The sequence below is a fragment of the Astyanax mexicanus genome, chromosome 2 (genome assembly GCF_023375975.1).
Source record: "Astyanax mexicanus isolate ESR-SI-001 chromosome 2, AstMex3_surface, whole genome shotgun sequence".
In the NCBI taxonomy this organism is placed as follows: domain Eukaryota; kingdom Metazoa; phylum Chordata; class Actinopteri; order Characiformes; family Acestrorhamphidae; genus Astyanax; species Astyanax mexicanus.
In genome coordinates, this window is record NC_064409.1 from 65,003,958 (window position 1) to 65,025,766 (window position 21,809).

The window sequence follows — 21,809 nt, forward strand, 5'->3', positions numbered from 1 at the left end:
AAGCTTTTTAAAATGGCTTTTGCCTCCACGTGTCTGTGCGTGCCCCTTCTCCTGATTTTGAGAAGGGTGTAGTAATGAATCTATTAGCAAAGTCAAAGGACAGTCTAAGCAATCAGATTCATGATTTTCACTACGGGGGCGGGGCCATGGCTGTATAACCCCTTATGGTTGCAGAAGGGGCACCCACTATATTCACTGCACGCCACTGCAATCTACAATGTAGAAACTCAAACATTAATACCAATAAAGGATAAAATATTAAATGGGAAGATATGTGTCCAAACTTTTCACTAGTACTGTAAATTAGTACAAGCTTTTAAATGAATCCTTTTAATTTAATTAAATAAATGGAATATGTAAATGCCCAGCAGTTATTCCACAGGACACAAATCAAGTCATTTCGAAGTTTTGATTTAGAGTTATAGCAGACGTTTCAGTACTGGTTTAACATGCCCTCGTCCACTTGGCCTCATCATAAGGGCCATTCTACTTTATTAGCTGCAGTGAAGTTGATTACATGAGCCCTCAGACGAAAGAGGGACCAAGTGAACATAAGTGTCGACTTCAGCAGAGATCATTACTACCAGACCTCATTACAACCTGATGCATTTCCCAGATCAGTCTGTTCATGTGCCTTAACTACTCCAAATAAATATTTTAAAAACATTAAATGGGTTGGGCTTTTGCCAACTTATTGCCTTTAAAAAATATTCTGCATTGCAAAGTTTGTATGACTAACTGATGAGCACTCTGCTCTAAGGAATTTTCATAAATAAGATAAAATAATCCTTTAATAATCTCACAGCAGGGAAATGAACTTGGAGACGTGTGAACTTCTAACTTTTTTCTCTTGGTTTGGTTTGTTTTTTCTAGCGAGGGGAACATTTAAACCATGTGAGAATTTTCTCTCTGCTTATTGGTCAGACTAGAACTAAAACATAGTTGTACTCAAAAGGAATTATGATGCTACTCAGATTCTGCTAGATAAAAATGATCAGAAACAAATGATGCAAAAATGTAGCTTTTGAAAAAAAAGAGACCACTTCAGTTTCTGAATCAGTTTCTCTGATTTTGCTATTTATAGGTTTATGTTTGAGTAAAATGAACATTGTTGTTTTATCTTATAAACTACAAACAACATTTCTCCCAAATTCCAAATAAAAATATTATCATTTAGAGCATTTATTTGCAGAAAATGAGAAATGGCTGAAATAACAAAAAAAATTATATTCATATTCATACAGCTTTAAGAGTTCAGAAATCAATATTTGGTGCAATAACCCTGGCTTTTAATGACAGTTTTTATGCATCTTGGCATGTTCTCCTCCACCAGTCTTACACACTGCTTTTGGATAACTTTATGCCTTTACTCCTGGTGCAAAACATTCAAGCAGTTCAGCTTGGTTTGCTGGCTTGTGATCATTCATCTTCCTCTTGATTATATTTCAGAGGTTTTCAATTTGGTAAAAAAAAAGAAACTCATAATTTTTAAGTCGAAATGTTTACATGTAAATATATCATGGAAACTGATTTACTATCTATTGTTAGCTTTATTATAGTTAACAGCACAAACACAATAGAGAACAATCAATATTCTTTAATAAAAACATCAATAAAATCACTTGTGCTGCACATCCTCATACTAAATCTACTGAGGAGCCACAGAAGTGTGAATTTAAGTGATTACCCTGCTCTACTGCTTTAATACACTTCAGGAAATGACCTTATAATTTGAATTAGAAATAGTAATGCACACAGAACCTCAGTCCTTCCAGGAATGGAATAAAGTGCTTCATTTTGGCCCTAAGGAACACACACACACACACACACTGATCTCATCTGCACACCTACTTTGGGAATGAAATGGACTGAATGACCCCCTTCAGCTTTACTCAATTGTTAGAAGATTTTGCACAGAGAACGATTTGAATGTGAAATCTACTGATTTACCGATAAAACTTAAATTAAAACCGGACTGCTTTGCTAGATCCACATCATTAATTGAGTTTACAGCCCAGAAGGTAAAGAGCATGGAAAGTGGGTTGTTTTAAAGCCGTAATAAGGGAAGGAATTGCAGGAGCGGACTTGCCTGAGGCAGCAATGGCCCACAAAGCAATCAGAGCTGCCCCAGAAACAAAGAGACTGCTGATCGTGACACAGCACAGCAAGGAACAGCCTTTTACATAGCTGATACTGCTGCAGTATCATTCAGTGCATTTTACATATACTGCAAGACCTCCACCCATATTCCTCTTTCTGTAATGTATGCAGTTTAAGTTGAGTTAAAGATGCTGAACTGTTCATTCTCAACAGGAGTGTTCCATTGTTCTTTTATCCATGATTCAGGTCCCGGTGGCTGTGCAGAAGAAGAAAGCTATTATACCTCAGGGTGGAGAGACCACTGTTTTAACAAGCTCGTGGACGTGTTTCTGAGATTTCACACAGTTTAAGAAAGTGCAGAAGAAGTGTTTAGTAGAGGTGTTTATCTCAGAATGTCATAACGAGCAGGGCTCAGACATGCGCAGCTACAAGTGAAATGATTTATTGACTAAAATAGCAGTACAGGGAGTCAACATGTCAAAATGTTCAGGGCCAATACCAGTAAACAACAGCAACAGAGAGCAAACATACCACAAACAGGAAACAGTCCAAAGTCCAGTATCAACTATTAAAAAATAGTAGATATTACGTAAACATACCTTGAAAATATCAAGTATGCTCACAGTGTGATGAGCAGTATGAAGGAAGTAGATACAGAAATGCTGAATATGATTTGGCTGGTTGTTGTGGGGGACGTGTGGGTGTTGTCTTTCTCCAGTTTGAGCCGTTATGTAACTCCATAACTGCACAGTTAGCTGTGGTGCAGGATATATATTATTAGACAAGAAGCATTTCTGCTGTTTTGATTCTCAAGATAAATTTCAACAAACCAATCAGAGACACATGCATGTTATCATGTATGATATACAGCTCTGGGAAAAAATGTAAGTTTCTGAATCAGTTTCTCTGATTTTGCTATTTATAGGTTTGTGTTTGAGTAAAATGAATATTGTTGTTTTATTCTATAAACTACAGACAACATTTCTCCCAAATTCCAAATAAAAATATTATCATCTAGAGCATTTATTTGCAGAAAATAAGAAATAGCTAAAATAACAAAAAAAGAGATTCAGAGCTTTCAGACCTCAAATAATGAAACAAAGAAGACAAGTTCATATTCATAAAGTTTTAAGAGTTCCAAAATCAATATTTGGTGGAATAACCCTGTTTTTTAATCACAGTTTTCATGAATCTTGGCATGCTCTCCTCCACCAGTCTAACACACTGCTTTTGGATAACTTTATGCCTTTATTCCTGGTGCAAAAATTCAGTCAGTTCAGTTTGGTTTGATGGTTTATGATCATCCATCTTCCTCTTGATTATATTTTAGAGGTATTCAATTTGTTAAAATCAAAGAAACGTAACATTTTAAGTGGTCTCATTTTTTTTTAAGAGCTGTATTTAGAAACATAGCACAGAGCCCGCTAACAGCAACCTGGCAGAGCACAGGGGAACACAGCAGTGGCTGACCGGAGAAAGCTTTTAATCATGAAGAGAAACTGTTAAAGCTCACTATTCACTATGTCAAAAAACATAACAAGCACAGCCTCAAAGGCTTTACTGCAGGAGGCAAACCACTGGCAGGCTTTATATATAGAGGGACGGCTGGTTACAGGATGTTCAAATATACATTAAAGACTGTGTGTAGTTGGCAGGGTTGGTAAGATGTTAAGCTTCTGTACTACAAGCTATAGGTAGGGCAACACATGGTGCATAATCATATGCTGTTTCAACCCAACCATTACAGTGTGTAACAGAATTGAAAATAATAAACAAATAGAACCAATAGAAATGCTTCAACATGAAATCTTTTTACATTGACTTTCATTGAAAGTTATTTCGGGGTTTTTTTTTTACACTTTTTTTTATGAAAGTCTTGTTTATTACACCTTATAAATATACTTATAACATGTTTTAATGCATTTATAAGGCATTATAAACATGGTTATAAATGCTTATAAAATGAATAGAAAATTAATAATAATGACTATGTTTATTATGCATTATGAATTGTGATCATAATACATCATCAGCTGTGTTTATAAGATGTAATATGTCAATACCAAGAACCTCAACAAAGCTGTCTTAACAAATGAATAATATGAATAATGCTTATGTTAAATAGTATTAAAAAATACATTATATTTGTTTGTTATAATGTTTTATAATGTGTCGTTGTACATTCTAAGTAGTGACTGATGTCCATCATGGAAATATTATTGTAACAGAAGGTAACACTTTCTATGAATGTCATCTCTATAAGACTCTATAAACATATTCATAACACATTATAATGCATTTATATGGCATTATAAACATGGTTATACATATTTATAAAACTCAATAATTCATCATAGCCATGTTTATTATGCATCATGAACTGTGATTATAATGCATTAATAGCTGTGTTTATAACATGTTATACACCAATACCAAGAAACTCAGTGCCAGCTTATAGACTTCATGACTAAAACAGCTTCCAACTTATAAACACACCCTCAGTAATCCAATAAATATATTTTTATCCACTCATGAAATATTCTTGTCTTGAATATAATATTAGTTATAGTCAATTATAAAGTATTATAACAGGTCTTTTTGCGCTCTAAGTAAAGTGACATACTTTTTTTAATTGCAGGACTGGATTATTAACGATAGATATAAACTATTTTAACATGTATATCATAAGCATAGCTTATAATGTATTATAATCACAGGTCATAATGCTTAATAAACATGGCTATAGTGGGTTATGCATTTTCTAAATATTTATAGCCATGTTTATAATGCCTTATGAATGCATTATAATGCATTATGAATATAGTTATAGAGTCTAATAAAGATGACATTCATAGAAAGTGTTACCTAACAGAAATATGATATTTTTTATCTAATATTTAACATATGATGCATTGTAAACACAATAATAATGTATAATAAACATGGCTATAATGTGATATATGTTATTATAAAAATATAAATAATAACCATGTTTATAATGCCTTCTGAATGCATTATAAGGTGTTATAAGTATATTTATAGGGTCTAATAGTGATTACTGTTTTTTTTATATATATTTAAGTTACTCATTGGTGTTATACGATGTTTATGTGGTCTAATAGACATGCCATTCATAAAAAAGTGATTACTGTTTTTTTTGTTTTGTTTTGTTTTTCTTATATTTAAGTTACCTGCTCTTTATGTGACTAAAAGTACAGGATTGAAACTGTAAATTATTATGTAACCAACTACATAATTTCCTAATATGATTACAATAAAATAAAATAATTAAAAAAACTAATAAAGCTTCTATAGATTAATTATATACATGTATGTGTATAAATCCAACATGAATTACCTCCCCCTTATAGTTACTTCCTAATTGTTCCCTAAAAGTTCGATTCGATTGGATGATATGTATGGATGTATGTCATTTTCCTGACGTCACATAATGACACTGCTGAAATTAAAATACATTCATAATTATAAAACAATTTTCTGTGTTTTTATCTAAGCTCTTCTATCTACTTTCTTAATTCTTTCCTTTCATGTTTAGAAAATAAAAAAAACAGACCCAATTTTATTAGTAGTCAATCAGAAATGTTCATAACTTCAAAAATTGCACTTCCAATACATGCCATTTCCAACACTATCATTTTTTGCACATACAAAAAACATACTGCACACTAGAGAGACCAGCGTGTTTCTCATTTTCTGTCTGAATATGCAAATACACACACAGACAGTGAGAGAAAGACAGTGAGGGGGTGAATCTGTGCTTTAAATCTGAAAGGTCCAGAAGAGAAAGGGCTTGCAGAAGGTGTGTGTGGGTGAAGCAGGAGAAGGTGGATGTTGATGGAGCTCGTCATTTATCCACCAAAGCTGCAACCCTCCCCCATGAGCCTCGTTCTCTCCTGAACAGACGAGTTTCACAGCAATTTTCTTTTCCAAAAGCTCGCTTACATTTCCTAAAAGCTGAGGCTCTGTGGACAGACTAATCACAGCGGCAAAGACAGCAGGGCATGATGGGATATACAGTGTGACAAGATCATGTTCATGTGCTGACCAGGGAGAGGGGTCTATACTTATTTCCTCAGTACATTTACACTTACTGACAAAACCAAATAATGCACAGAAAAAGAGTTGCTGGAACTGAATTAAACTTTATTTTTGTGAATTTTGTGAATTATATATTAGTGATTACAATATTAGAGTAAATGGTACCCTGTTGGGCTCCTCTAACCTGGGTTCAAGATGTTTGGGCATGGAGGCTTACAGGTTCATTATGGCATCCTGTGGCACATTAACCCACAGATGTTGCAGCTTGGCCTATAGATCCAGCTCTACACTTGTAGATTACCCGAGCTGGCTCCCATGAAAGCTTGATTGATGATAAATCTGGCGACCAGGCAGAGCAAGTAAGTGTTGCAAGTGTTGGCAGAAAAAAATATTTAGAAACTTTCTTGAGCCTGCTGAAAAATGCCAGCTAGAAGAAAGCCCCAACATGAGAGGCAACACATCTGGTTGCAGGATGTCCTGCACATATATCTGAGCTTTAAGAGTCTGTTGTATCACTATGATTTCATACGCGTATACCAGAACTTGGGGCAGTATGTCACTCCAAGGCAAAGGCAGGATTGTGTGCTTACCACAATGCCTCAATAATCCAATAAATTGACTGACTACAGAACCTTTATTCATTGATAAAAATAAAAAGGTTCAGGTCTGTAGACAATCAGGATTCTCATTCATGACACCAATTCTAACAAAGCTGGCTCACTAAGTGATGGACTGGATGGTGAACCATCAGACGAAATGACCATACTGCATCCTCGGTCCAGTGAGGCACTGCCATATAAAAAGTGTGTTAACTGGGCAGAATATATTTGTGCCTTATAGAGGCATATCTAACAGTCAACAATCTCTCACCAAGAGACACTACCCAAAAGAGGCCTCTGAGAACCTTTTTATATCAGGCAGCACTTGTGTTTTTTTTATGTGTGTGGGGGGGCGGGGATCGCAGCACTATTTTTTGTGGGATGGGATCTTGTGTCCAATTTGTTGACAGGGGGAGATCGAGGCACTATTTTTTGATGGGGGAGATCAAGGCCTATTGGTTGATGGGGCAATTGAGGTACCATTTGTTGATAGCGGAGATCACGGCACTATTTGTTGTGGGAGGGGATCTTGTGGCGCTATTTGTTGACAGGGGGAGAGCGAGGCACTATTTGTTAAAGTGGGGGTTACAGTACTATTTGTTGATAGGGGAATGAGGCACTATTTATTGTGGGAGGGGATCTTGTGGCACTATTTGTTGACAGGGGGAGATCGAGGCACTATTTGTTAAAGTGGGGGTTACAGTACTATTTGTTGATAAGGGAATGAGGTACTATTTATTGTGGGAGGGGATCTTGTGGCACTATTTGTTGACAGGGGGAGATCGAGGCACTATTTGTTTATGGGGGAGATCAAGGCCTATTGGTTGATGGGGCAATTGAGGTACTATTTGTTGATAGCGGAGATTGCGTCACTATTTGTTGTGGCAGGGGATCTTGTGGCGCTATTTGTTGACAGAGGGAGATCGTGCAACTATTTGTTGATGGGGGAATTGCAGCAACTATTTGTTGATAGTATATATATTTTTAGAATATATATATATATATATATATATATATATATATATATATATATATTTTTTGTACGTCTCTTGTCATGAAATAATTCAAGTGTTATAGAATGATGTTAAAAGTCACATTAAATGGGAACCTATATTGTATTACTCTGTCACAGCTCACTCATACATTGAAATGTATTATTACCCTCACATTCATTTTTTGATCATTTGAACAGCCACAATGTTAGGAATGTGTTTTTTTTGTTGTGTAATCAGGGCTGGCACATACTACTGTGCTGCTGTAGGTGAAACATATTTGTTCTACCCCCCCCCCCCCCCCCCCGCAGATTTTCCAGATCACAATCAATATGCAACACCACACAAAAGCTAAAAGCTCATCCACGCACACATACTGTAGGGCTTACATACAGTACTGTGCAGTCCCTGTGTGACACAACACTTATTAAATATTCTAGTTTCTGTATGTGTATCTACGCAGCCTATATTGGGGCCAGCTTTAGTCCTGACAGACCCGTGATGCATGGTTCAATGATACAAGGTCACAGATCTGTACATACAGACTATAGAGACTCTCAGTGACAGTGATAAATTGCACACATGCTTCAGTGTGCAGATTATCCATTCACTTTGTTCTGTTCTGTGGGTGATGCTGTTAGCTAGTTAGTCCATTAGTATAACAGTCATGTTGCACATTGCTCAAGACTGACTTTTGCTGGTAGATCTATGGTCTTAGCAGGTTTTTAATGGTCAAAAAATCTATTTATCCAGGTATAATTTCGGTCATGTTTGGTTATACTGATCAAGCACCATTGGATAATTGTTCATGCTGGTTGAAAGCTTGATCTTGATGGTCAGGCTGGTCATCAAGCTTGGTAATTGGCAACACATTACAAGGGAATAACAGTTTTTACAATAATTTGAAAGACTTGTGCTATACCATGTCAATACCATGTGTTATGTTTAAATGGTGCAAAGTTCCTAAAATCCACATGGTGATGTACGTTTTACTACACTACTCCTAAAACACAGAAGCTTGAAAGAGTTCCTTGAGTGCTGCCATAAAATAACCACTTTTTATTCCCTAAATAGCATCGGGCCTCATTAAACATATATAAATGTATTTCTTTAAACCCACCTACACAGTTTTCCCAACGATTCTGACATTCACATGTTCTTTTGATGGAGACATTTTGTAACAATTGGTGTAACAACCAAAAAAGTGATTTGTTGCCATAGGGTTTGTTGCTCAACATCAGGCTATAGAGAGATAATACAGTATTTTTCTTGACTATTTTATTTTTAATAATAGAGAGCACTCTGACGAAAGGGCCTGAACATCCCAGTCTTTGATTATTTGTTTACACTTTTTTTGTAGGTTTCCATATAACTTTTAAAATAATACAAATTGCCAGCTGTTCTGACATGCATATTTGCCACTATACAGCAACCAGGACTCATCATACAGGTGCAGGTAATTGTGAACTTTGTTAAACAGCCTTTTTTGCCATTTTGGTACTCAGTCCCTGCATTACCCCAACCACTTTTTAAGCCCTATCTTCCACCTTTCAAATCTACAATCTGCAGTTTAAACCACCACATCATGTATATGACAGATTTTTTGTTGCTTCCATCCATTGCTTACAAATAATTTCTCTTGCTCGTGTTATTGTTTATTCTGTATATGACCTTTATTGTATTCATGACTCTTTGTCTTGCCCTCTGATACTGAACTGCAGTATTTTTACCTGGACTGATTCACTCTACCTTGGTATATTTACTGCCCTTCGTATTTGCCTTTTGGTTTTGATCCAGCCTGACAAAAAAACTAATGTTGATATTATTACAATATGAATTGTTCTATATTTTGTTCAGACTTTTCTCAGGAACAGAAAGAAATTTAGAAAATCTTTAAGTATATTTTGGTGAATATTTGTAACAGAGGTGAAAGAAAAACAGTTTCTTTGAATTTATAAAAACCCTTCGCATCAAGTAAAGATTATTTAATTCTTCAAAAGGTTTTTCACACTCAAGCGCTGAGTGGTCCAGCGGTCCATCGCTGCCACCATGAGCAGGAGGTCGCAGGTTCGAAACCCACAGTCATGCCGGTGCTCAGAGGGAGCAATATTGGCAATGCTCCCTCCGGGTGGGTAGATGGCGCTCTCTCCCCACATCACTCCTAGGGTGATGTCCACAGCACAGGGCATCTGTGAGCTGATGTATCAGAACCGAGCCGCTGCGTTTTCCTCCGAGTGTGCTGTGATGCTTTGAAAAGAGGCGGTGGATGACTTCACATGTATCAGAGGAGGCCTGTGTTAGTCTTCACCCTCCTGGTGTGTTGGGGCATCACTAGTGATAGGGGGAGTCCTAGTGAGTGGGTTGGGTAAATGGCCATGTAAATTGGGGAGAAAATGGGAAAAATTAGAAATAAAATTTTAATAAAAGGTTCTTCACACTCCGACTATTTTTTTTTTATTGAACTAGAAATCCTTCATTTGTAGGAGAGTGTCTGAACATTCTTTTCTTTCTTGGCTTTGTTTCCAATACACCAGATACTGGACGGACTAGGCCTTCACGCTCCTGTAGCCATGGTAACTCTATGGAGCGTATGAAATGCTGTTGTGAGCTTTTAACTTTGGCTGTGCAGTCGCTCCTCCACCGGAGTTCAGCCTTTCCTGATCACTTACAAACGCAGAGGAGAGCGAACGCATTGAAAGGCAAATCCGAGTTGACGTCTAAGAAAAACAGCAGCACGGAGAACAGTGAGCGGAGAGACTGCTCCATCGCTGCAGCCACTGACAGCAAATCTGTGTGTGAATAAGGGCCTGTCAGCTCACTTTTGTTGATCTGTATGAAGCTGAGAGGGAGGATAACTATTACTGCAGCAGCCTCTGACACTCACATGGCAAAAAAAATAAAGGGCTATATTTCCCTAATAATGGCATCTGCTGAACTGATGAGCGGAGTGAAGTATATACACACACTCCCTTATTGTCGTATACAGCGTCCAAAGACGTCGTACGATTACGTAATTATTGATGGAACAGTACAGAAGCCGTTTATCTCCCTGAGTGTCTGTGTGTTTGTAAATGTGTGTGTGTGTGTGTGTGTGTGTGTCTGGCAGGGTGTGAAAGCAGCAGGCAGGGCTTCCCCTACTGTGCCTGCATTCGATAAGTTCAGCTTTTTGCACTAAATCTCACTCAGTCAGCACACAATACTCCCCCAGCTGAACACACAGCGCTGTGAAAATAAATAAAAGCTCTTCTTGGCAACTTTAAAGAAATACACTGAGAAGGAAAGTGGAATTTAAGGCTACATTTCCAGTCATTCAGTGGTAAATACTACAGGCAGGGTAAAGCATCAGGAGAGAAGAAGAAGAAGAAGAAACACCTTTTTATAGAATTTACCACTACTGAATCACACTACATCTACCACAAATATCATCTCCTGCAACTCTACTATTCAGTTTATCTTTAACACTCTATGGCATGAATGTTATGTTTTTGGAGTAAAATATTGACCACAACTGCTGTGTGGTATAACTGTATATACTGCATGCACTACCTTCACAACCAGACTCTGCAACAGCTTCTTCCACCAGGCAGTCAGACTCCTCAACACACAGAGACAGAGTCTGAACAGAGACTGATGTAATAATATAACATTATGCCATAGAGGGTTAATACAGTATTTGTCTTCGCTATTTTAATTTTAATAACCATTACACAATAGAATACCTTCCAGAAACTTACTAGAAAGCACTCTAGCACTCCATGAAAGTTTCCTCTATCTTTTTGTAGGTTTCCTAATCGACTTTTAAGATAATACTATTGCCAGCTGTTCTGACATGCACAGGTCTGCTTCCTCTGCTGAGAAACACAGAAGCACTGCACCTTTTAAATACCAATCAGCCAAAATCAGAGTGCACCAGGCTCTTAACGGGAAAGGCAAGTGTAACGTTGATTGATTTATTTCACGCTACACCTAAAACATACCGGTGATTAATTAAGAGAATTAGTGCATGCCTTTTGCACATTTTGAGCTGCACAAAATGTACTTTCCAATCATTTCAATAGCAAAGACAAATAACAAGTCCTAAATAAAGCTGTATGGTACACAGATGATGGTTCACCTGTGTTCTGCAAGCTGCATTTCTAAGGATGTGCACACCTTAGACAGACCAAACAGCAAATGAGCCATTATGCGTATACATAAACATGCAGTTAACAGCATGTATATCTCTAGCGTTAGCCTACATCACACTGCACATGGCTAAAACATGTGCTTAAGCCAGGGTTCCTTCAGGCTTTTCCCAATCACACCGCTCCACACACCTGCAGCCCATTGAGAACTCATTAAGAAGCTTATATAGGCTGTGGGGTTTTAGCATGTGCATCCTAAAGTCAAGGCTGCAGCAGAGGCAGGGGAGAAACCAGTTTAGTTTCCTTCAATACGGGAAGAATTCAATGCGTAGCTGAAGAAGGATTCTATAGAATGGAATAGTTTACAATGACATAACCTCATTTGGTGAAGAACCTTTATATTAGTAAAAAAAACAATACATTTAAGAACATCATGTGACAGCAAAAATGTAATAAAAATGTGCTAAGACCAGCCCTAAAGCATAATGCTACATTCTTTGCATTAACTGAAACCTATTTTTAGGCTTTTTTCATACTGAATGAACCTAACTTCATGTTTGGTGAGCTTGGTCTGATGGCTATAACATGGAAAAACTGGTAAGTCATCTTTATGTTGTGCTATGTGTAGATATAACCCCATCTGCAACACTGCTACAATCCTGTTATTCATTTACAGGATAAAACCCATCAGCTTTCACACAATGAAAAAAAAAACATCTAACACAGTCTCAGTTTCTATACTTTTCCTCTTCTGTTTTAGTTTTCATTCCTCTGAATTCAATATGCTTATCTTTAGAAGGAAATTGAATTTCTGAGCTGTCAATTTTGACAGTATTGTGTTTTGGTTTTATTTTTTGCTTTCTCTGATTAGAAATAAAACAGAACTAAACAGCAGGATTCCTCCAGCCCTGTGAAGTACTAAACTCATCATTTAAAACCCTCTTCATCTTCACTGATCAGTGTCTGAATGCTGCACCAGAATTACAGCTTTTCTTATCAGAAATTCTTAGAATTTCAGAAGCACTTTACAGTAAAGGTACATTAATTAACACACTTTTTTAATAAAAAATAAATAAAAATAATGTCTCAATTCATTATTATAACAACATTCTTAAGCCTTTAAATGTAGTAATATTTAAGAATTCTTTAACTAATCTAAATGAATAATTAGTTAAGACACTGTTTAACCATTTAACAAGGTTTATTACTGTCGTACATACTATTATTTGTGGCCCCAAATGTAGAAAAATGTAACATGTTACCATAATTCCTATTGAAAAGATCAATATAATTTAGTTTTGCATTCCTACAATCCTAGCATGTCCTGCTTATTATGCACATAATAATGTGAGAACAGCAGAAGTCTGATTTTGTCAATTTTGTCAGATAGCTGGATAAGTCTACGTTTATATAAGTCAAACTGTACCTGTTTTTCTGATTTGCAACCAGCCAATAGCAAACATGGATCACTTTATTGGCATTTTATGGATTCTAATAGTTTACAATGCATTCATTTTTTATATTTAGCTTTCTCTATAATGCTCTAAAGATGCAGATTAGTGTCTGTTGTATCTGGTTATGTTTGCAGACTGAGAAAACCAGAGCAGGTGTATATATGTGTTGAGAATTCCAATTACTGAGCTAAAATCTACCCTTTTTTATCCGATTTCTTAATCAGATTATATTTTGTGTTTACATGACCCATTAAATAAGCAAATAACTTCAGAAATCTAATTACGGTCGGTGTTTAAGTGTTTAATATTTTCATGTAAAATATCTTGACTGGAATAGAAATAACCTTCTTGAACACTCCCCTCCTGCATCGACACAAGCCAGTAATAAAGTTTCTGAACATTTCATTGGAGGTGTGCTGTCAAATAATGCACACTGATCCCAGAGAGGCATCATGCTTGTGCTCCTGCCAACATGTCAGTGTCTTAATTGTGAAGAGGCTTTTCTTTTGTATATATATTACAAAAACAACTGTCATCAACACACAGAGGCTGTCACTGTCATTGCCTTGGGAGTTGAGTCACTGTAGGGGAAAGCCTGCAGCAAGGGAATCTCCATCTGCTCCACTGAAGGAACCAGTGCTATCAGACGTGTTTGGGGCTTTTAAAACTCACCTACATCTGCCATGCTACTTTCCACAGCTTCTGTCTGTGTTCTAAAACTGGAGCCATATGAGACATTACCTCACCAATAATTATCCTCAAGCTGAAAGAAATCTAAAGGAAAACAATCTGTGTCCACAAAGCACTTCAGACCAGATCGAGCAGAATAAATAGTTTCATTTCAGAACGTGAAGATACAGAGCCAGTCGTTTATTTTCTGAAGTGTTTTGAACCTTCACAAACCTATCTTTCACTCCGAGCCGCACATCCAATCAATATGTAGTTTGTCTGCCAGCGACTCTCTTAAACGTGGGCTTCACTATAACCCACACAAATTGCTTCTGCTCAATAGCTCCACAGCTCTGGGTCTTCAGTTAATAATCTGCACGATCATCCGCACAACAAAGATCGTGGATTTTGATTCTAGTGGGCAGAGGATATTGGTGCTGATGAAGTTACCAAGGTAACGAAGAGGGTTCATTTCAAAGCTCGGATTCCTGTTCATTCTGAAAGGGTTTTACAGAACCTGTCATTCCCAAGTATTTACAATATGATTTAATGTACAGCTACACATTAGAAAAGGTTTGGACAGTTTTGAAAATGAAGATAGAAAAAGCATAGTGTTTTTTCATTTTCAAATGACTTTTATTTAATTGCAGACAGTGTGAATCCAATATATTTCATGTCTTGCCTGCTAACCCTCATTTCATTGGTTAATATCCATTAACATCCATTAACATGTATTCCTTTCTGTAATACCTGGTGCTGAACGTGCTCCTGTTTCTCTTTCACTCAGCTCTGCCTGCGACCTCCAGTCTCCAAACTTAAGACTACAATGCCCAGAATGCATCACTCCTGTTGTTGATCACATGACACTGCCAGTGTTGGGCACGTTACTTTGAAAAAGTAATTAGTTATAGTTACTCGTTACTTCTCCAAAAAAGTAACTGAGTTACTTACGGAGTTACTCCACTATAAAAGTAATTAGTTACCAGTAAAAGTAACTATAGCGTTACTTTTTATTATTCGCCCATCAAAAAAAGGAAATCAATTATGCATTTACTATTATTATTAGAAAAATAACAAAAAATAACAAACGAAAATAAACCCAAAATGTTGACAAAAATATAATCTAACGAATTTCAAAAAAATAAAACGAAATTCTCCACACAACCAAAGAAAATTACTAAAACTTGTAATACTGAAAAAAGCGGAAAAACGCGTCTGGGGATGAAATTTAACAAACCAAGCCACACTCAAAAGAAATATGTATATATAAAACAAAATAATGGACAAAAACAACAATTTAATGCCCGTTAAAATGGTATTAATATAACAGCTTCACCAAAAGAGAATAGAGCTTAGATCCTGCCCAAAAAATCCGACCCAGCCGGAGCCCGTGCACATTCTGCCCAAGCCCGAACCATAAACTGTCATTATGAGCCTGACCCGATCCGCCCCATAAACTGTCTGTTTTCGGGCTGATTGAATGAGCGAAATATAATCAGAATTATGTTAATTAACACTGTAACATAGAAGCATAGAACTATTATTTAATTTAAATGATTTTTAAGAACAGCTACACACAATGCTGCAAGTCAAACGCGGAGGCGTTCACGTGCGCCCAGAGCTACGTGATTACAGTTTTCATTTTTATTATAGTTTAATTTTATTTTGTTTTTATTTTTTCTGTTCATTTTAGGGTGGGCTTGCTAGCGCGAGCGCTTTACACAAGAACTAACGGACCACGAGTGCCGCGCGCTCGGCACAACAACTCCCGCTGTACAACTCCGCTGTACAACAGCGCTTATAAATAAATTAAACACAAAAATGAGGGTATTCTATCAGTAATTTCAGTTCGTTTTAGTTAGTTTTATAAACACAAAATACAGTTCGAGATAGTTATGTTTTTCCTTTTAATTACCGTTTTTATTAGATTCAGTTAACACAAATGTTTTTCACTTTCAGTTTTCGCTATTTCGTTCGCTTTAGTGAACAATAATAATTGGTTACTTAGCAACATTGTGATTATCACACCAGAGCTTTATATAAAATAAAAATAGGAGCCTGATTTCGGGTCGGTCCTCAGGTCAGGTGGGATTCGGGCAGAGAATCTAAGCTCTAAAAGAGAAAGCAGCAGCACCACAAAAACCGGAGCAGCTAAAAAGAGCTTAACGTCCTTAATTCGGAACTTGGGTTGTCCACGGCAATCACTGAATTGATTAGAGCACGCAAATCGTCACAATTGTGCCTCACTTCACCACGCCAAACCACAGGCACAGCGGCCAGAAGCTCAAGTTCACCGGACAGAGGAGGGGTTAACCAGGGCAAAGCGAAATAAAAAAAAAAAGTTCATAGAGCGGCTAAAGTAACGTGCAGTAACGGGGTGTCGGAAATGGTAACGGCGTTATAGTTACAGTCATAGTAATTAGTTAGATTACTCGTTACTGAAAAAAAGTAACGGCGTTAGTTTTAACGCCGTTACTCCCAACACTGGACACTGCACAGGGCATTACCCGGAAGCCAGTCACCTGAATATTGACTGCACAGACTTGCTGAGTATTGAGGGATTATTCACATACAACATGTGTCTCCATGCCTGTGTCTACGTTTCTTTGCCGACCCTGTTTTTGTATTTACCGACTTAGATATTTGATTGCTCTCTGTTATTGCCTTGCCTGTGTATTAAATGTTGCCTGGACTGTTAAACGTTTATGGTACATTTTTCCTCTCCTGCTGTTGTTTGCCGGTTTTGACCTTGCCTGATTTGACTACTCTTCTGCCCAAAGCCTCATTTAATAAATTATATTTGTATTTCCATTTGTGCATGTCTGGGCCCTGTCCAGCTATGCCACTTTCCATTTATTTCAGGCCTACAACACATTTTTAAAAAAAAGTTGAGAAAGTAAAACATTTGCTTCTGATAACAGTCTAAATAATGCAATTTATCTTGGATTGTTAAAAAATATTATGTACTGCATAGAAGGAAATATTCTAACCCCTTTCCAGTCAGGAACATTGTTTTTACACATTTTAATACTTTTCTCATCCATTTTTACAATCTGGACATCCTCTGCTCAACTTTGCTTCTCAAAGGCTCAGCTTTTCATTGATACTGCTCTTGTTATCAAATCATGATCTCAATCCTCCTGTTTAAAATAATATCATTTTGTTTACCTCATTAATAGCCCTACATTTTATTTGATGCAACTTGTTTTAAAATGTGTTTCCTGGAATCGATGCATTTTTAGTAAATGAAATGAACTTGTTCTGACAAAAACATGAAATGAATTTAAATAAAAGTAAAAGGAAATGGAAAAGAAATTGCAATGTTTTTTTATTCACCATTTTATTTTCCAGGATTGTAAATATGAGTGACTATCCACCACATGCAGTGTTATAATATATTTATACAGATGCTACTGGATACTATTTACTTCAGAAAGAGGCTCTAAGCAGTACAATAATGGCCTCTATCTAGTCTATACACTCAGTCCCAAAGCTCATTTTAGCCTCGGGTAAACCTAGAGAGAGCAGGTCCAAGAAATTACAGTAAGACAGTATGCAAATGCTGTCTAGTTGAAACTCAGAAATTCCAATATCTGAGTTTAAATGAAATGCAGCAGTAGATAGTTGCATATGTACCATCATGTAACTGAGAACATAGTAACTGTTTATAGCCTGCTAAAAGTTGGGTTCTTATAGAGCCATAAAACTTCATATATATTCATGTATGTACGTTTTTTTAGGTATTGTAACAATTCCGAGTTGGAGGCAGGAAGCACATTTAAGTTGGTTTTAATTGAATCCATAGAAAAAATAAACAAAGAGGCAAATACTGAGACTATAAAACAAACAAGAAAAGACTAGCTTAAAAAGCAAAGACGAGCAAAAACAGAAGTCACACAAAATAAAGCTCACAAAGCACAACAGAGATCAAAGGAAAACATGAGGCCTATATACACAGACAAGGAGCACCTGGGGAAGATAACAACACTAATGACTTGGCATTACTGAGGCAGGGCTAGGTCAGAGACCAGACAGAAACCAAACAGGTTAGTTTGCTTAAAGAATGTGCGAGGAAAAAAACAAAACAGGCTGGAGAAATGACAGACAGAAAGGCAATAAAGGACCAAGAAAGGAAGAAAAGGAGACAGACAAGGCCTAGGTGTGACAGTGTATCAAAACAGCATTTATATGACAGAGCAATTAAAGAGTATGCAGTAAATGGAGGTAGATTTATTTTCATGAATATACATATAAAACATATACTAAACACCTTCTCATTATCATTAATTATCGTCCTTTGTTTGTATTATTTACTACATTGTACATCAATCTAATCTTTTAAGATTTAAAACCAGTAAAGGAACACCTATTCAATTAGATAGTAGACATAAAAAACCCAACCCAGGTGGTTTGGGATGAGTTGTAGCTCAGAGTGAAGGAAAAGCAGTTAACAAATGCTCAGCACCTCTAGAACTGCCTTAAGATAGGTGGATAACCAATTTTAAGTTCTAAATCTTTAGGCCAATTAAAAGAACAATGCCAGAGTGGGCAAAGTTGCCACTTTGAATAATCTAAGGTATAAAATTTAGGCTTTTTTATTACTTAAAGCTTGTCATGATTGTACAGGACTCAGACACCTTTAGATACCACTAAGATACTTTGTTAAAAGAAGTATCAATGCAAAAAGTAGTCAAACCAACCAGGGTCAACCAACACCAGTGAACAGCAGCAAGAGGGAGCAGACATACCATAAAAACGAGGGTCACACACAGGCAAGGATATGTCAGAGGGCAGGAAGAAAAAAAAAGAAAAATAAGATAAAAAAACGAGAGAGTACGCAAGGCATAAAGGTGGTGTAGATTGGCAAACCATCAATACTCAGCAGGGTGTGTGTTGTAGCAAAGGTGTATTTATATGGATGTGGACAGGAGAATTCAATATTCAGGTGATTGACGTGATCTTGAGAGGGAGTGACGTCAGTGTGTGGTGCGTTCTGGGTATCATAGTCCAGAGACTGGAGATTGCAGGTGGCTAACGCTTTATACAGCTTGTGTTTTAGAGGGTAAGTACTGTGTAGTGACAGAGTAAGAATGGTAAAACATTTTACACTATATAATACAGCCCACTTCCCATTGTTTCTGAGTACTTACTAAGTAAATACTGTGTATTATAGAGTAAGAACAGTAAAATTCAGGTGAAGTGTGGGTTTATTAACCATTCATAAAAAAAAAACTGTGGTTTCTGTGTATTAATTACTACATTTTCTTTAAAATCTCAGCATTCCTGATTATGTTATTGAAAATGTATAAATATTATTGTATTTTAGTCTTGACATTACAAACTATACGTTTTCTTCCTACTCCACTCTTACTGTTTTTAGCTTCATCACCCTTGACAGTTTTAAAAGCATAAATCAAATTCTCATCTTCTTTTTAAAACTTATACAATTATTAGAATTATAATTTCCTGGAGTGTGACTGGAATGAAGCCTTCATAACTGCCATGAACAAAGAGCAAAATTAATATATTATAATTTTATATGAAAATTGCACCACAAGTTTAGGGAAATTGCAGATTCTCCTATGTTTTATTTGTACCTACCTTTAAGTACAAGTAGGACCCCATAAGTATTTTATATAATACTGATTCATTATGAACAGTTACACCAAAAGTGTTGGGAAAGTACAAGGTAAGTTTCAGAAAGTTACCTAGTTGTTCAACTTTTGTTCTTGGTTGTACTTAATTTATAATTTAATAAGTATTTTGAATGCACTGGTTCATCCAGAGAAGTTACACCGTAATAGAAAACTTACAGGGGTTGGACAATGAAACTGAAACACCTGATTTTAGACCACAATAATTTCTCGACGGACAGTTCTGGTGGAAACAGGAGAGTTGAGGTGCACATTGAATTCTGCCGTGATTTGTTTAGCCGTGCTTTTATGTTTTTTGGATACAATCCGGGTTAGCCCCCGAACATCCCTTTCAGACAGCTTCCTCTTGCAGCATCCACAGTTAATCCTGTTGGATGTGGTTGCTCCTTCTTGGTGGTATTCTGACATTACTCTGAAAATCGTAGCTCTTGATACATCACAAAGACTTGCTGTCTTGGTCACAGATACGTCAGCAAGACGTGCACCAACAATTTGTCCTCTTTTGAACTCTGGTATGTCACCCATAATGTTGTGTGCATTGCAATATTTTGAGCAAAACTGTGCTCTTACCCTGATAATTGAACCTTCACACTCTGCTCTTACTGGTGCAATGTGCAATTAATGAAGATTGACCACCAGGCTGCTCCAATTTAGCCATGAAACCTCCCACACTAAAATGACAGGTGTTTCAGTTTCATTGTCCAAACCCTGTACCTTCTAAAACGTTTCTATAAAGCGTTACCTAAATGAGAAGGGGTATGTCCAAATGTTTGACTGTTGAAATAGTTGAGTCCTAGCATTATTTCCACACTAAATAACTGTCCAAGACCAGTCCTGTGTTCACACCTGGCTTGTTTATGCAGACAAGTGAAATCCAGACGTAATAAACTCATGTTAATACCAGGTGTAAACAGACCCTTAGCTCCCAGTGTCAAAGTGTGTGCGAGTTATTCACACACTCCTCCACAACTGTGTCCAACTGTGTCACAGCTTCCCAGCTAAAGTGTAACACTGCTTTTGTGCATGACATACACACACACTACAGACTAGCCTTGCTCCTGAGAGCTGAGCTCATGTGCTTAAGTGTGTATGTGTGTATGAAAGAGAGAGAGAGAAAGAGATGAGCTCTGGTGTATCAGGCAGACAGAGTGCCAGACATTGGCCATCTCTGAGGCTTCAGGCCCTTCTCCATCTATCCTCATTAGATTTAGTCTTTCTCCTGAAATCAAACAGGGCACACACAATGATGCCCTGAGTGACCCTCAGTCTGTTAATGAGGCACTACACCCTCACTCACCTTCACTGTGTGAGGTCTCTCTCTCTCTCTCTCTCTCTCTCTCTCTGTCGTGAGGTGTTCTGTTCCGTGTCCCCAGCTCAGAAAGGTAGCTAGTGGGCACAGTTCCAGTTCGAGCACACTGTATAAGAGAGAGAGCAGACGTCTGGTGGAGTGGTGAAGAAGCAGTTCTACCATCAGTGTTTTAGAAGCATCTTACTGATTTAAAAAAAATAATAATTTCTGCAGATTGCAGATTGTTGATTTATATTCCAGTGTATTATCTACACCTAATTTTTATCTACAGGGGTTGGACAATGGAACTGAAACACCTGGTTTTAGACCACAATAATTTATTGTCCTGACGGACAGTTCTGGTGGAAACAGGAGAGTTGAGGTGAACATTGAATTCTGCCATGATTTGAGCAGCCGTGGTTTTATGTTTTTTGCATACAATCCAGGTTAGCACCCAAACATCCCTTTCAGACAGCTTCCTCTTACAGCGTCCACAGTTAATCCTGTTGGGTGTGGTTTGTTTTTCTTGGTGATATGCGGACGTTACCCTGGATACCGTGGCTCTTGATACATCACAAAGACTTGCTGTCTTGGTCACAGATGCTCCAGCATGACGTGCACCAACAATTTGTCCTCTTTTGAACTTTGGTATGTCACCCATAATGTTGTGTGCATTGCAATATTTTGAGCAAAACTGTGCTCTTACCCTGCTAATTGAACCTTCACATTCTGCTCTTACTGGTGCAAGGTGCAATTAATGAAGATTGCCCACCAGGCTGCTCCAATTTAGCCATGAAACCTCCCACACTAAAATATCAGGTGTTTCAGTTTCATTGTCCAATTATAGGAAACATCAACAGTGTAGGCTGC

General features: G+C 37.1%; 1 long non-coding RNA gene across 1 annotated transcript in view; it reads right to left on the reverse strand.

Moving 5' to 3' along the window:
* Positions 1-21,510: 21,510 nt before the first annotated feature.
* Positions 21,511-21,809, reverse strand: part of LOC125799038 (uncharacterized) — a 59,947-nt gene continuing 59,648 nt past the window's right edge. The window contains exon 3 of the long non-coding RNA XR_007437856.1: positions 21,511-21,659. This is a non-coding gene — a long non-coding RNA (uncharacterized LOC125799038). The remainder of the gene's footprint in view (positions 21,660-21,809) is intronic.